Genomic DNA, 15,903 nt, shown 5'->3' on the forward strand with positions numbered 1-15,903 from the left:
CATGCATTTTGCTTGTCCCCCACCACTGGCACATTGCATCATCCTATTGACTAGTAGGTTTTTATTGTGTCATTACTTTAATTGTCTTAGCTGTGAGCTTTTTATTTATCTGTTGGTTTTGGCACCCTGACTCCTCCCCTCACTGCCCTGGGGTTTGGCATTTGTGCATAGGGAGCAAAATCCTCCATGATGAAAGCACCAGCTCCTTCAAAGAGATTCATCCCTCTGCTTCTACAAGACCTTCATATCTTGAACTGGAAAGTTAGGACTGTTGTATTGCTGTCTGTGAGAAGAAATGCTAAGAAAATGAACAAGCACTGCTACAAAATTCTACACTGCATTTAGTAAAACAGGGAAATTGGAGAAACTTCAACTTTACTTTGCCTTGTAGTGCAAATGATCCCTATTAGGCAGAGTGTATTTAAGAAACATCTTACCATTAGGCATAATGCAGACAACAAACTGTGCACTCTACCTCGTAATGGAATGAGTTCTATCATAATTTTGTCAACAGTAGAGAAATTTGCGAGAATTATTTGCCTGGGGAGTGACCTTAAGTGTTATTATGTCTGTGTGTATAATACAAACACAACATGTTCAGCTGAAAACGCAACACTGGCAAAAGGCAGACATGGTTAATGAGTTACTGAGTTATACATGTATTCAGACAGGGAATCCCCTCTGGATTGTAACGTTTCCCCTACTTTTAGATGACTTATTTTCTTGTGCGCACAAAAGAATTATAATTTCTGCCAGTCCAAGCAGACTTTTATTTGCAAAACTACAAAAACAGAGGGAAAAATAATTAAATGAAAAAAACATGTTGGAAAAAAAATCTGTTTCAAACTGTAAGCATATGAGCAGAATAAATATCATTTTGGAGGGCTGACAGTAATCCTAAAATGGATTTTAAGTGTTGGATTCTTTGTTTGTTGAAGCCAGTGGGAACACATTTTTCATTTGAGATGAATTTAGATCAGCCTTTAAACCAGAAAAATCCTGCTAGTTCTCTTTCCAGCAAACAAATAATTGCAAATTCATTACAATCACAAAAGCAGGTAAGTATGGTTTGTGCAATGGCTAAACAGACATGTCATGAATTTCTTGAGAATCATGTCCATAGCACCAGAAGTGATTTCAGGGAAGCCTATTAGTTTAGAAAAGTCTTATTTCACAGTGATTTCTTTTCCTCGTCTGTCTTCATTTCACTTGTCCCAGAGAGGTATATTTCTGCAAAGCATCTGCATTGCAAGCAAGGCCAGGTCTCCAAGCTAGTCTTGGTCCTAACCTCTGTGGTTCATATTTGCCACATCTGTTCAATAATCATAGTAAAAATGATGCTTGTAACAGTAGCAGCAGCAGCAATAGTATTGTAAAAACTATAATAACAGCAATTTATTTCTTTGTTGAATTTTGTTTCTTGCTGCTGTTTAGCATGTATAAATAACATGAAAGCAATTGACTTCAGAGGGAGGACTCTCTGGTGAAAGCGACTCTGCAGTGTTCAACAGAGTAAGTACAAGCTAACTGTTCTGAGAAAGATGTACACTGTTGTGTGAATTGGGTGGTAAACACATATACAGTAACAACACTGTATCTTTTACATCCAACAAAAAAATCTGTTTAGCCAGTTTATGCTTGATAGCAGTTAAACTGTTTAAATATGCAGGATAAAAAACATGACAGGATAGTAAATTTCCTTAAAAAATCAAGTATATCATCACGTGTATTTGTAATGCTCCAAGCCCAGTGTGACTGTGGCTGGCATTAGCAATACTCACTATTGCAAAGATGATTACCTTGACATGTTTTAAAGATTGTAGTAGAATACAAGCTGTTGAAGCCTTGCTATTTTGGCTGCTGCCGCAAATATAACAACCTGTTAATAATTTGCTAAATTATTCAGCTTCTTATTTCTCTGAGTCATTTCGATAGCAATTCAGCTGCTCCTGGGCACAAGGGCAGGGAGCCTATCTAGAGTTTACTTAGGTATAAAGGCACAGAATGTAGTCTGCTCTCTTTGTGCTCTCTGGATCAGACAACAAAACCATTGAATTTGGAAAACTTTTTTTTTCTTTTTTCTTTTTTGTAAATTAGATGACCTACTGCAAATATCAAAATCCTCTAAAGTGGGTTTGAAATTCTTATGTATTTGATTAGCAGCAGTGATTCTGAGCTCTGGAAATTGGCCTACACCCATTATAAAAACAAACAAAAATCCAACAGAATAAGAAGGTAATGTGAATTCAAGCGTATCCACAACTTTCATTGGATCTGATCATCTCGTGAGACATTAAAGATCATTAATCCTGGAGCAATAAAATATAAAATACAGTCTTTCATTATTCCATGACTGAATTTCCACTCCATGAATTTGATAAAGTGCATGTCTTAGTCTCCTGCCTTTGTTTCTCTCCTGTGAAGATGCAGAGTCCAATCTCAGGCAATAAGATGAGCATCTCCAGCATGGAGAAGTGATGGTGCAAATCCTCTCAGCCTCCCCAGATATATTTTCTGGGATAATAGAAAGGCAAATTGGACATACATGCTCAGATCAGAGTTCTCTGTGGTAAATAACTGCTTTTAACACTTAAGGCAAAAAATTCTAAAATCTTGTTTTCTTCTTCCCCCACTTCAATACTGCATCCTCCTTCTGATTGAAGCTTTTATGGTAGCAGAAAATTGATGCTCTTCTGGGAGGTCATGGTTGTGGAGGGAGAGGTGATTGCCTAAGTAGCTATGGGTAATATTTCAGAGGGCTCTGAATATTGCTAGCAAAACCTTGACCTGGCCTCCATGTTTTATGCAGAAGTGCCACAGACAGAGTGGTATTTGTCTGACTTGTGTTGCTAGGCAGAGAGGCTGCTGTGCTCTGTTAGAGATAGAGATTTTCAGTCTGCTAGGCTTCATTCCTTGATACAATAAATTGCTAGAATCTAGTCTGGAGTTGAAATACCTTGTAAAAGGATTATATAAATGTGTTATGTCATAAACTACTATGATTTCACATGATATCTACAGGTTTATACATTCATCTTACAGTATTGCAGAAATGAAGAAAATAGTAGCAAAACCACAGTCCTTTGTTTCTGTCAAGCTACAAGGTAATTGTTTTCTTGGACTCTTGGGATTAGAGCTCTTATTTTCTTTTGGAGTTTTACTACTCAAAACATCTTTTCTTGAATCTGGACAGGCTCTAGCTTTTTGCAAATAAAAAGGTGGTCATGGGCAAAAACAGTCTGTAGGACTTTCTAATGTGCATAATTTTGGGGCAACAGTGAGTATTCATTATGAGTTCCACCTATTTCAGGGTTATATGAACAGTCTTTCTGGGTGCTAACAGTGACAGAGCATCAAAATCTACTGATTATGCTCCATTTTCAATCCAATTCTCATGTTCAGTTAATCTTAGCTACCACTTAGAATAGTTTTATTTGTTAATTTTTCCAGGACGAGTCCCTTTGTAGAAAATCATGTCTGATGAATGTGAGACACGCTATGATTAAAGCTGTCAGGAAGGTGACAAAATAAAGCAGAAAAATCTCTGAGATTTTCTTACTTTCCTACATTCCCTTCCCTTCCCTTCCCTTCCCTTCCCTTCCCTTCCCTTCCCTTCCCTTCCCTTCCCTTCCCTTCCCTTCCCTTCCCTTCCCTTCCCTTCCCTTCCCTTCCCTTCCCTTCCCTTCCCTTCCCTTCCCTTCCCTTCCCTTCCCTTCCCTTCCCTTCCCTTCCCTTCCCTTCCCTTCCCATCCCTTCCCTTCCCTTCCCTTCCCTTCCCTTCCCTTCCCTTCCCTTCCCTTCCCTTCCCTTTTCTCCTGTCCCCTCACCTCCTCTCGCCTCCCTGCCTCCCTGCCTTCCTTTTTCTTTCTGTCTTTCCACATTAATGCATACATCCAAGAGCTCTTTGGCAAGTCAGTACATTCACACAAAGCCTCTGGCAATATCCCACATCCCAATTCTTGCCTATAGTAAACAAGTAGAAACTTCGATAGAGTTCAGCAGGTCTTCTGGGCTTTTAACTAGAGATCTTTGGATATTTTTATTAAGAATGAGAAAATATTTTCACTTTCATATAAGATAAGTTTTAAGGGTGAGTGCATTTTACCATGTAGCCAGACACCTCCTGTCTTCAGAGAAGACATTCCATACATCAGTACTTTTTTGTTCACACATAGCTTACCTTCTTATTTTCTCTTTCTTTACAGAAACCAAAAAGGTGTGATCTCATCATTAGAAGTATTCTGAGAAAATATTTTTCCTTCAGCAGTGACGGAGTGGGGTGAAAAATTTGCTTGCAAATAGCATTTTCATGCTGAATGCCATTCATTGTATGGGTTGGGTTTTTTATCTGTTCATCTTCTTTACTTACACCATGTTGCTTGCGTACAAGTGTGTAATAAAACTTCATTTTTTTTATTTTTATTTTTTTATTTTTATTTTTAACTACAGAGTGCACTTAGCTGGTCTATCTTTCCTAAAACGAAGGCAAAGATAGGGACATTTATCAGTATTTTACATAGTAATGGATTCTTGGCAAACATAGGCTTGGAACAATAGCTTTAGGCAAACTTTCCATTCTCTTTACACCTAAATGGTGCCTCCACTCTTCCCCATTCTTTTATTATTATTATTATGATTATTTATTTTGTTTCCCTTTTAGGAGAACAACAATTTTTGTATTTCTAAGGGCAGTCTACTCCAGAGTAATATGAAAGATGAACTTTTCCCCTTTTTGCTGCCCAGACTTACATGCTAAATGAAGACTGTCTCTGTATTGCATCTGCATTTGGATTTACGTTTCTGGCACTGCACAACCCTTGTCTTCGCAGTCATGTTTGGTTGTGCGTCTGAATGCCCAATGCTCTTTATGAGGTCTGTTAACCACATCACCTTACAACAGAATGTAGAACAAGTGACATGAAAAACCTTTTCCACTGCCTGAGTGTCTTTTGCTCCAAAACTATTCTTTTTGTGCTATCAATGTTATAGTGCAATTGATTCATTGCTGCTCTTCTTGAAAAGGCTGTAAGAATCTGACAAAATATATATTAAACAGATCAGCAGTTCAACTCTATTTACTCCCATTTTCTCTTTGTTATATTACTGACTTATAAAACTTCAGAACAGAAAGTTTACTTAAGATCTGATCCTAAGTCCACTGCTGAAGTGTATTCACTCATTTCATTGGAACTGGGTCAAATCTTCCACATGTTCCACTGTTCTAAAATGTGTGGGTAAGATGAAAGGATGTAGACTCACCTCACCAGACACTGTTGCTATTGACTGCATCATGAGAAGCATATACTTTTCACATTTTGCAGTAAGAAGTGGCCCACAAAATTCCCATAATTACACTTTACCCTTAAATAAGATAATTTACCTTGCTCATCAAAGAACATCCAAGTTCTTACTGTAGAAAGAGGGCAGGTCATCTAATGCAAAAATGAAACCAGATGTTTTACCAGGAAGGGTCACAACTTTTTATTGAAACTTTCATACGAATGTTGAATGTGCGGACGAATGTCTATAACAAGACAAAGATTATTTACTTCCTAGCATTTCTGAGGTATAAACTATAGGAATCATAAGAAAAGCATATTTTCCCTTTCCTACTCTAGCACCAAAGTCAGATTTACATTCGTACCAGTCATGGACCTCAGTGTGTTGTATTGCTACTAATTCCTTGCTCTTCCTTTTTATGTTTATAAGAAATTTTCATATTCCTGGAAAGGAAATTAGGAATAAATGTCATACATTTAGAATGATAAATGCAATTTGTGTCACTCTGTCACTGATCTCAATAGTGAGTTTAGGTGCAAGTGACCAAGGGATAAAAACAATTTAAGAAAAAACTGAAGTAGTTCTCAGGAAATTTCATTTTAATTAGAAATGATCTTTTCTCAATCTTATTTAAGTTTCAGATGAATTCCTAATCTTGTTTTAGCAAACTACCAGTGCAGTACAGGTATCAGAAACACTCAAAGTTTCATGGGCTAATCTGAGAAGGTGCAGATTTTTCTCATTGTACAGTAATGGAATTGCAGTCAAAATCAGCTGCTTCTGCTCTTGGACTGCAAGTTGTAAAGCCCCATTTCATGACCTGCAGAGCGCCACAAGGAAATGTGAATCCACAGGACCAAAAGCAAAAGAGGTAGAATGAGTCTGTCCAAACCTAGATGTCTTTGCAAATCGCTATGTGTGATTAGTCGATAGATTCCCTTCATAGTCAAGGAAGAGAGAAATGTACTTTTAATAAGTGAGGCTCTTTAGTGCAGGTGGGTTCTTAAAATAGTCCACGTGATTAGCAGTATAAAATTTCAGGTTATTTTTCACTAGATGAATAAGTAGTCAAAAATTGCTTAGTTCACTGTTGATGCCTATGTTCAGGTGAGACCAGCCCTGCTTCTCTGTTGGAGGCTGCTGACAGTTCAGCAGGGCATTTCATCATCTGATGAGAGTATGTTAGACCATACTGCACAAAACTACTTGTGCATTTTGTTATATAAAAGAATATTCCTGCTAGCCCATGTCTACTCAATAGGAAATGCTAATCCATCAGTATAAAAAGTTCAAAAAAGAAACTTGATGGCACACTTTCCCTATATTCTTCTCTGATATTCTCCAGAGCCATTAAATCAGATGAATACAAATTTCTGATGTTCCAGCAGCTGTACAGGACCACCAAGATCCCTGCAGCTTTAGCAGGCTTTTTTTTTTGCTCCAATGGAAGATCATAAACCATTGTCTTAGTTTCAGCTGGAATGGAATTGTTTTCTTCAGAGTGTCTGCTATGATGCTATGTTTTTGCTTCTAGAAGAAAAACAGTGTTGATATCACACTGATGTTTATGGTTGCTGCTAAGCAACGTTGCTCAGATCAAAGGCCACCTGCAATGAAGGGCCCAAGGAAATGAGAGGGGATAAAATCAAGACAGCTGACTTAAACTTGCTAAAGGAATATTTCATAGCAAATGATATCATGTGAAAGGAGAGTTTTGAAGGGAGTGGTGATTCATCTTGCTCTCTTCCACTGCTCAGGAGTGAGCTGGGCATCGATGGGAGGTGGTGATGACAATTGCTTGTGCATCACTTGATATATACATTTATATATATGTAAAATACAATAACTAATTTCCTTTTCTCCTGTTTATCTCAACCCATGAGTTATTCTTTATTTTTTTCCAATTCTCATTCCACTGGGAAAGAGGGAAATGAGTGAAGGACTGTGTGGTGCTCAGCCACCAGCCAGGTTAAACCACAACAACCATGTGTATAAATTAACTGTTGTTGAAGGTGCTTTCTCCAGCTGATGTATAACTGTTGCATTTATATATATCTATTATAAAGCATAAAACTTTATAAGCAACTTCAGGTGCAGAAAATATGTTGAGAGAGTCCACTATTCTTAACTCTCCTTTGTTTCACAGAAATTTGAGCTGATAAAGAGGAATAGTAAACATTTTCATACTTACTGCAATTTTTCCTGTTCATTCATATTTCAATCCCTATATCAAGCTTTTGTTCACTGTTGGGAAGAATTCTTACTAAACCACAGATCTGCCATGTTAATTAATAATAATAAAGTCCGTAATAGCAGCAATAACACAACAAAATCAGCAACACAAGAACCTGTGAAGTAGTCACGCTCGGAAATCATATAAAGCATTATCTTTTACAAGTGAAAAACAAGTGGCAATTTTTGTTGTTGTTGCCCCTAGAAATGCCTTCTTAACACCCATCCAAGATTTGTCTGCCTCTTGCTGCTATTGGCAGAAGTCTTGGAAGTCAAATGATGATCTCAATGACAGCCAGAGAAACCTTTTCTTTACCTGCACTGTGAAGGCATCACTGATAGGAAAGGGGGAGAAAAATGATCTTGACAGTGTAGGGGAAAACACTGGAGCTTTTGTATTCTGCTTCAGCTGTGTGCAACTTTGCAAGACTAATGGGAATAGGAAGGAGCAACAAAGTATTTTTGTCATTTGTGACATTCATGCCACTTATTGAGCCTGGTACACACGGTTGCTGAGAAAGGCGCATTTTTCTGCAGACAGTTGCTCAAGCAGAACTACTTGTGAGGTGCATAAAAAGTGGAATGTGTGACAGGCCAGCCTCTGTTTGGCAAACTGTGATACAGATACACACACATTACTTCCAGGAGTTACAAATGTACTGTTTCTTCAAATAGGCAAACAGAAAGAAAGCACAGGTTAAAGAAGTATGTGCAAAGTGGATTCACAAAGCTTGCAGTTCACTTTGAAAGAATGCAGAGCAATGTGCAGACCTCAGTTGTCCTCATTTTGCATAATGTATTATTGAATTCTTCACTGTAGAAACTTTATCAGCAGTTAGTTCTCCAATGAAATACTTCGTTTTCAATACATGCTCATATGAAGGAAACTGTTAGAAATAAAAACTATCTTGTGGTTTAAAAAAAAAAAAAAAACAACATTTCAGGTGGATGAATTCTTGAATTCAATTCACTGCATCCATTTTACTGAAGAAACATTTGTGTCAGAAGCAAAGTGGGAGCAGTAGATGTGGATGAGGGCAAAAGAAGATAGGGTGACTTATTTCAGTTGCAGTGCCAACTTCTGCTGCTCAGAATTGTTCACTGAATAGTGAGCATAGTGCAGATTTACATTCATGGTTTTCCCACAGCCAAGGCATATACAGAGATTGTGCTAGATGCTGTGGTGGCCTCCCACAGGTGACAAGAAAAATATCAACAGAAGCTTCTTCACAAAAATAGAGACTGAGAGGATGATACTTTACTCCTTAAATCTCATGGAAAATTCTTATATTCTTCTCATATGAATAATAGTTGGAATCCTTGGTATGTAAACTTCCAGACTATCTTCCAGACCATGCCTGTTTCATATCTATAACCTATAAGCTAACAAAACTGTTACCATGGAGATATCTGTGTAGAAAACATGAATACAAAATTTAGGAGGGAATATACCATTCAGTTTATAGACAATAGGAAGACTTTTTTTTATCCTTTTTTTCCCTTTTTAAGCTATTGTCTGTTGAACCGCACATAATGCAAAATGATCAGCTGGCTTAAATTTATTTAAATGACCATGAACAATCTCCTGCCAGTGTTACCAGTGGTTTATTGTATTCACAAAGCAAAAAAGGGAGGAAAAGCACAAGTGGCATAATGCCTGCCTGTGGCCAGGTATTCACAGATTCCAGCAACTGACCCATGCTGAACACTAGTTCTAGCTAGTTCTAGCCCACTGGTAATGCTGGTGGCACTGCTGTGATAATCAATACTAGGAAAGGTGGAAAAAAGGCTGCACAACAGCTGGGAGAGGGATGAGCAATGGGAGAGAAACAGCCCTGCAGGCATCGAGCTCAGTGCAGGAGGTGCTTCAAGTGCGGAGCAGAAGCTCCCTGCAGGCTAGGAGAGGCTTGTGGTGAAGCAGGCTGTCCCACCATCCTATTCTGCATTTGATACATAAACTAATGGCAACTTTCAAGTCAAGTCTGCATGGACAGTGCTGGTAGCAAGCTATATTCCTGCCCATGAGCTTTTCAGGACTGTAGCACCTAACTGTGAAATGAAAGTTTTTCCTCCATAGGCTTGAATCCATGGGAATGATTTTTAAACTCTAGTCCATACAATTTAGAAGAATAAATGATTCAGACAGAGCATGGCTCATTCTTGTGTAAAAGAAGCTGATTTGCATGCACACAGAAAATTGCACAATAACTTGATGAAACTAGAAAATATATAGTTTTTACTACTGAATAATGTAAGTGAAATAACACATCTCTCTTGTGCTTACAAAAAAAACTTCAGACTAAATGAACTTGTGTGCAATGTCTTATTTTACCTTCTCTCTTCTTCATTAAAACAGGACAGCTTTGAATGTTCAATATATATAGAGAGAGAGAGGGGGGGAGAAAGAGAGCTGTTTATTTGCACAAGGCCTTTCTGTTCTGACTTAGGACTCCACTAGGATTACCATTGTGCTAACATCTCTACCAGTTATTAAATTTACAATGTACTTTCTATTATAAAACTTAGTTTTCAGTAGCTTAGAAATACACATAACCACCATTCTTAAAAACTAATTTCCATCTACACTCAGACTGTGTACTCAGACTTGTCAAAAGTACCTGTAAACTCTACTGCTAAGATGCCACTTCCCACTCAAAATCTGCCCAGGAATGTATGACAATCAACAACTGCCTCCAGCTCTTTCCACTTCTGGTAATAGTGACTGTGTACAGTATTTGTTATGATTTCTTGAGCACGAGCACTGGGATGAATTTTTATCAGCATTTTTCTAAAAAAAAAAAACAAAAACATATCCAATTTTACTGTTACTGAATAAAAACCTGTGCAGGACAAAGTAAATGCTCTCTAAAGTTTCCTGAGCTGTATTTTTTTCTGAAGCTTTATTTAGCTTCCAAACATGTCCACTGAAGGGGAAAATGATCTTGTGGAAAACCTAAGTAGTAGTCATGTAATTAAGTATCAAATCTTAATTTATAATGCAGGATTTCGAATTCTCAGTCTGAATTCACAAGCTGCAATGACATTGTTGTACTGTAGGGGCTGCACATAATCAAGTGTTTACAGTAAGGCAGAGCGTTGTGAAATGCAGTTTATGTTATGACTTGCTTCATATTGCACCTCTAAACTTTACTGGCTGTACTACTTCACAGAGTCATTTATTAAGAAGTAGGGTTCAAAATGTTTTATTTTCCTACCCTGTTATTGTAAGTATGTAGAAATTTTCTTTGCCGTTATAAGGCTGGTAGATATATGGGGGGACAGATTTATCAAAAGAAAAGTACAGTAGACAATTAAATTACAATGAAACATCAAAGGTGGAATTACAAAAAATTAACCTGACTAAGGCAAAAGCATCAACAGGAATAAACTTTGGGCAGTCTAACAACTAATACTAATGAACATAGCAGGAAATGAGTTATATCTACAAAACAATTTGAGATATTGATGAAAATGATAAATGCTATTGATTTAAATCTAATGAGCATTTGCAATTTCAAATACCTTCTACAGAAAAAAACCTGCTGATTCTTCATGATTTCTACATTAAGAGAAAAAAATGATGACAGTGTGGTTGTGCTTTGCTATTTCAGAGTTGGACAATCTAATTTGTTGGAAAGGGTATATAACTTCTGTTGCAGAAACGCCATGATGTATTTATATTCTTTCCATCAGCTGGATTCCAGGACATTTTTTTCAGTATCACTTACATGGCAGTCAGAACACTAAAGGCAGTCCAACAATTTGAGGGTTTTTAAAGTTGTATTTTACAAACAATTTAGAGATGGTTTATAGTTTGAAGGTGAGCGTTAACCTCATAGGGTGCCTTGTAGCTGGGAGCACCTTAACTACTGACTTCAAGTAGAGCTAAAATGTCATTGAGACCACTAAAACACTGTTTTCTGCTATAACCCTGACCGTGACAAGTATGCCTGCAGCAGACAAACGGTACTGTAAGGAACAGACTAGGCAGCCCCACAACTTAGGACACTGTCTTAGCTGGCACTGAGGATTTTCCTTCATGACTGCGTCCTCTTTGCAGCATCAAGCAGCATTACCTGTTGGAGACATCAAGTTGTGAGGTTAGCATTTTGCTTCTTTATAGCATATGGCATGAATACATTCCAGTTTCTTCCTTTACAAGCTTACTAAGCTTTTCTCAAAATCACTTATCTTTCTGTCTTGATACTTATTCAACTTCCTCTTCTTTTCCAGACAGTAAATATTACAACACACATTATCTTGACTACTTGAAACATCCTGCATGGAGATTATCAGTCTGGATTATCAGTTTCCAGTCCTTATCCACAGACTTCAACACTTGGACCTGGGAGATAGAAAACCTGAAACAGGTTAGATTATACATTACCTTGTTTGAGCTTTGTAAATGTTATAAATCAAATATAAAATACAGATTAAATGAACATTAGTTTCCAGGGTTACACTTTGACTGCTCCTTCCACAAACACAAAAATTATGTTTTATATCCTCAGATACTTGGCAACTGTAACCTCACTTGGAAACTCTGGCAACAGTTTTCTGACCACATCAGTTTTTCATACTGTGCCTCTACATACATAAAGACATACACACAATTTTTTTCTTCTTCCTTTTTTTCCTTTTTCTTTTATTTTTCCCTCTCTCTCTTTTTTTTTTAATCTCTCACTAGTCCTTAAAACCAGATTTTCAGCTTATGTAGAAGAATGAAAACAATGGAATTGTTCTTGTTAATAGCATAAAAAACAGAGCTTTTAATTTTTTCTTCCTTCTTTCTGCATTTTGACAGAAATTTCCTTATATAAAATACTACAGTTTTGTGGGATTCCTCTGTCATCAAGAGTGCTAGAAAAATAGTAAGCTAGAGATGAGACAAGCTATCCATACCTGCGTATCCATCCATCCATCCATCCATCCATCCATCCATCCATCCAACTGTTTATCCAGCCACTTATTTTCAGGACTTCTTTTATGAATTTCAGGGTACAATATCACTAAGAAGTTGATTAAATTTAAGAAGCTGAAAGAAAAGCAATCTACATTAGCCTACAGAAGTTGTATTTTGTGCTGAACCTGCCATTTTTTTCTTGTAATCCTCGTAGTTCAGTAGCAAACATGACACAGATATTATGTCTTTGATATAGTGGCAATATAAATGTTCCATAATGTGTATTATGAAAGTACCATCTGAGATCTGATGATATGGAGCATGGGGAAGAGACACTGCATCCCTAAGAACCCTTGTTCCTCAATGGACCATAGATCAATGTAAATATAGCCTCTGCTCCCTTTGCTCTGTTGCAGAAACATCACTGCATTTACAGTGACATTTGCCCCAAGGAAGAAAAGCATGACACAGCTGACAGGCAGGTAGAGCAGAACTTTGTTCTATGGTAGCAGTCTTAGATTCAATGTAGGACCATTAGAGTCCGGTTAAATTTGTTATCAATTCATGTAAGCGCTTCTTCTTGTATTTGACAAAATATTTTCTCTCCCAGGCTTCTGGAATTTGGTCACGCTGATTCCTTATTTTCCATCACTGCCTTTAGTATTACAGTAGCTGCTGTTGCATCCTGATGTTGCTGCACCCTGAGTAACCAGAATTTCTCAGTGATTGCTGCAGCTCTAAGTGATACTCTGCATGGTGGTTTTTCAGAATTCATTGATGACATTACATTTACAAATTTCTGGTAAGCAGAGGTAATTTTTTCTTGTAAATACACTTTCTCTCTGAAATCATCCTTCCCTGTTGCTGCTCATATTTGCAATACAATGTAAGACAATGTGGATTTGGAGGGAGAGTAGCTGCAATATTTGTCTCCTTTTCAAGATTGCCTTTAGATGTTGCTCTGCTGTGTGCTTTTTAAATTTGTGAGACAAAGACACCCTCACATCTCTCCCTTCCTCCCTTCCTTCCTCCCTCCCTAACTGTTTGCCTTAGAAAATACACCTACATTAAGCACAGCTGAGACATGAATGGCTCTCCCAAGTGATAAATGTGTCGTTAGGAATGCAGCTAAAATGCATGGATATCAATTACCATGTTGGATACATGAAACTATGCCTAATTTGTGATAATTTTTTTAGCCACCTTTCTTGCATAGATGCCTATCACAGCTGCCCCAGATAGAAGACAGAGAAATTTTTGACTTAAAAAAAATTTCATTTAGATTAATTTGAGGATATCCAGAAACACAAGTGACCTGCAGTTGATGAACTGTGTTTTGCATTGAGGGACACTTCCAAGTCTATGCTTTAAAGCATCTCACAGGGATGTTTTTTGTCTCTGAAGCTGAGCTCAGAAATGAGTTTTATGATGTGATAATCTTTTTTGACACCAACTTAATGTAGACTCTTTTCATAGAATCTTTTCTGAAAATATCTGTATGGAGAGCATAAATAGTATTTAAGCCTCTCTAGATTTTCTTTCAAAATGCGTCACGGTAATTAAAAAGAGCCAAGGCATCTCAATTAAGAGGAGGACCCAAGGCATCTGTAGCTAAGTATAGGAATTATCATTTAATCAGGTACCTATCTGGATATCTGGATACCTAGGCCTTTCAAAAGAACTGTTGATGTGGAGGATATTTTGTTCAGCTTGTTCCATTTGTTCATCACCGTCATGATATGGCCTTAGAGGAGACAGATGACAGCACGCATTGAACACTTGGGATTGAGACTGTCTATCCATGTGGAGCAGAGAGCAATGAGGCAGTGCTGGCTGCAGTCAGGTCATTTTTCAGAGAAACAGCTCCCTTGGTGATGTGAATCAGATGCAGCCTTTTGCGTAAGACTTACAAAAAGTGATTTGGCTTTCTGGGTTCATTTTTACTCCAAACTGTAAAATCCAGATTAGGAAAAACTCCCTCATCTGTTTCCCGTTGTTGTGCCAGTGCAGTGATTCCTTCCGTGGCCAGAACATAAATACAGTGAGTCACTGCCATGACTGGCATCCCACCCACCCAGAGCCAGCCTAGTACTGAGTGAGATAATCATTGTGTCTGTCACATCTTGGGCTGGGCAATTTTTGGGGGAGTCAAAGTTGATGTCTGATTTTCAAATAACTATTGCATGTTACACATCAGCACATTCTAGTATCATCAGGAACAAGATACACAGCAACACACAGCCAGGAATGATGTGTTGTGAATTACACAAAATAAGATCAACAGCTATTTTCAAATTTCAATCTTGCCAGTGTTTGATCCTGCTTGTGAGAATACTTCAAGATCTGATGGCAGTATATGGTGAGCTCTATTGCCAAATTATTTCAAACTGGTATTAGTGTTCACAAAGGGAAAAAAATGAGTCATAAAGTTCCTAGCATTCAGCTGTCCGCTTGGAACTTGTTTGAAACCCATAACTCTGAATAATGCATATAACAATAATGCACATATGTGTAAGTACATTGTAACTTCAAAATTCTGCTAATTCATATATTAGAGGATGTATCTATTGATCCACATGCTTCAAAAACCTGAGAAGATGTACTACTTGTAGTAATATTTTCTCCTATCCTGAGTCTCCAGTGTTGTGATTCCTGTCTTTAGCTCAACAGAAATTGTATTCCCTTTTCCCATTTTTTTTTTTTTTTTTTTTTTCTGCAGTGGCTTTTAAGCCTCACTCCCATTTCTTGGTATTCTAGCCTTGAAAACTAGGCTGAGATATTTACAATGCACCTCTGCAATGTGGGGTTTTCAGACCTTTATTACACATTCCCAGGATATTGATAAACATTGGCACAGTCCTGGAGTTTATGTCTAGAATGATGACAGTTCAGCACAGTAATCGCAATAGTGACAAAGGAAACTGTGTTGTCTCCCAAACAGAATTTGATACACATCAGACTCATGGAAATCTCCTAACAATTTTGGGAGGGGCAATATATCTTCTGACAAGCGGCAATGTATCTTGTGAACAACATAGCTAATTCTCATTTAGCTCTACTGGGAATCCAAACAACTGACCAAGGATGAGGGCTGACTGTGAAGAGAGGATTATTTAGTCCATATGCAGGACAAAGTCCTATCCAGAGCTGTGGGTTTTTTTGTTGTTGTTGTCAGTGGTGGTGGTTTGTTTTCTGTTTTTTGGTTTTTTTTGTTTTTTAAATAAAAGTATTTTTGTGCTGCAGTCAGGAGTCAGGAGTCAGGAGTAGTGTGAGCTCATAATTTCCATGTACATCATGATGACACCCTATAATTTTTGTGCTTCTTACAAAGCTCTATAGTAAATATTTTGTATGCCAACACAGTTCACCAGCAGAGACTTAGCTCTACATGAACACAATTTAGTTTACTCAGATTCTCTGAAAGAGAAGATATTAATTCACCAATTACTACCTGATCTTTATTCTCATCTTAAACCTACATGCTTTGT

The sequence above is a fragment of the Tympanuchus pallidicinctus genome, unplaced genomic scaffold (assembly GCF_026119805.1).
Source record: "Tympanuchus pallidicinctus isolate F22 unplaced genomic scaffold, pur_lepc_1.0 scaffold4, whole genome shotgun sequence".
Lineage (NCBI taxonomy): Eukaryota > Metazoa > Chordata > Aves > Galliformes > Phasianidae > Tympanuchus > Tympanuchus pallidicinctus.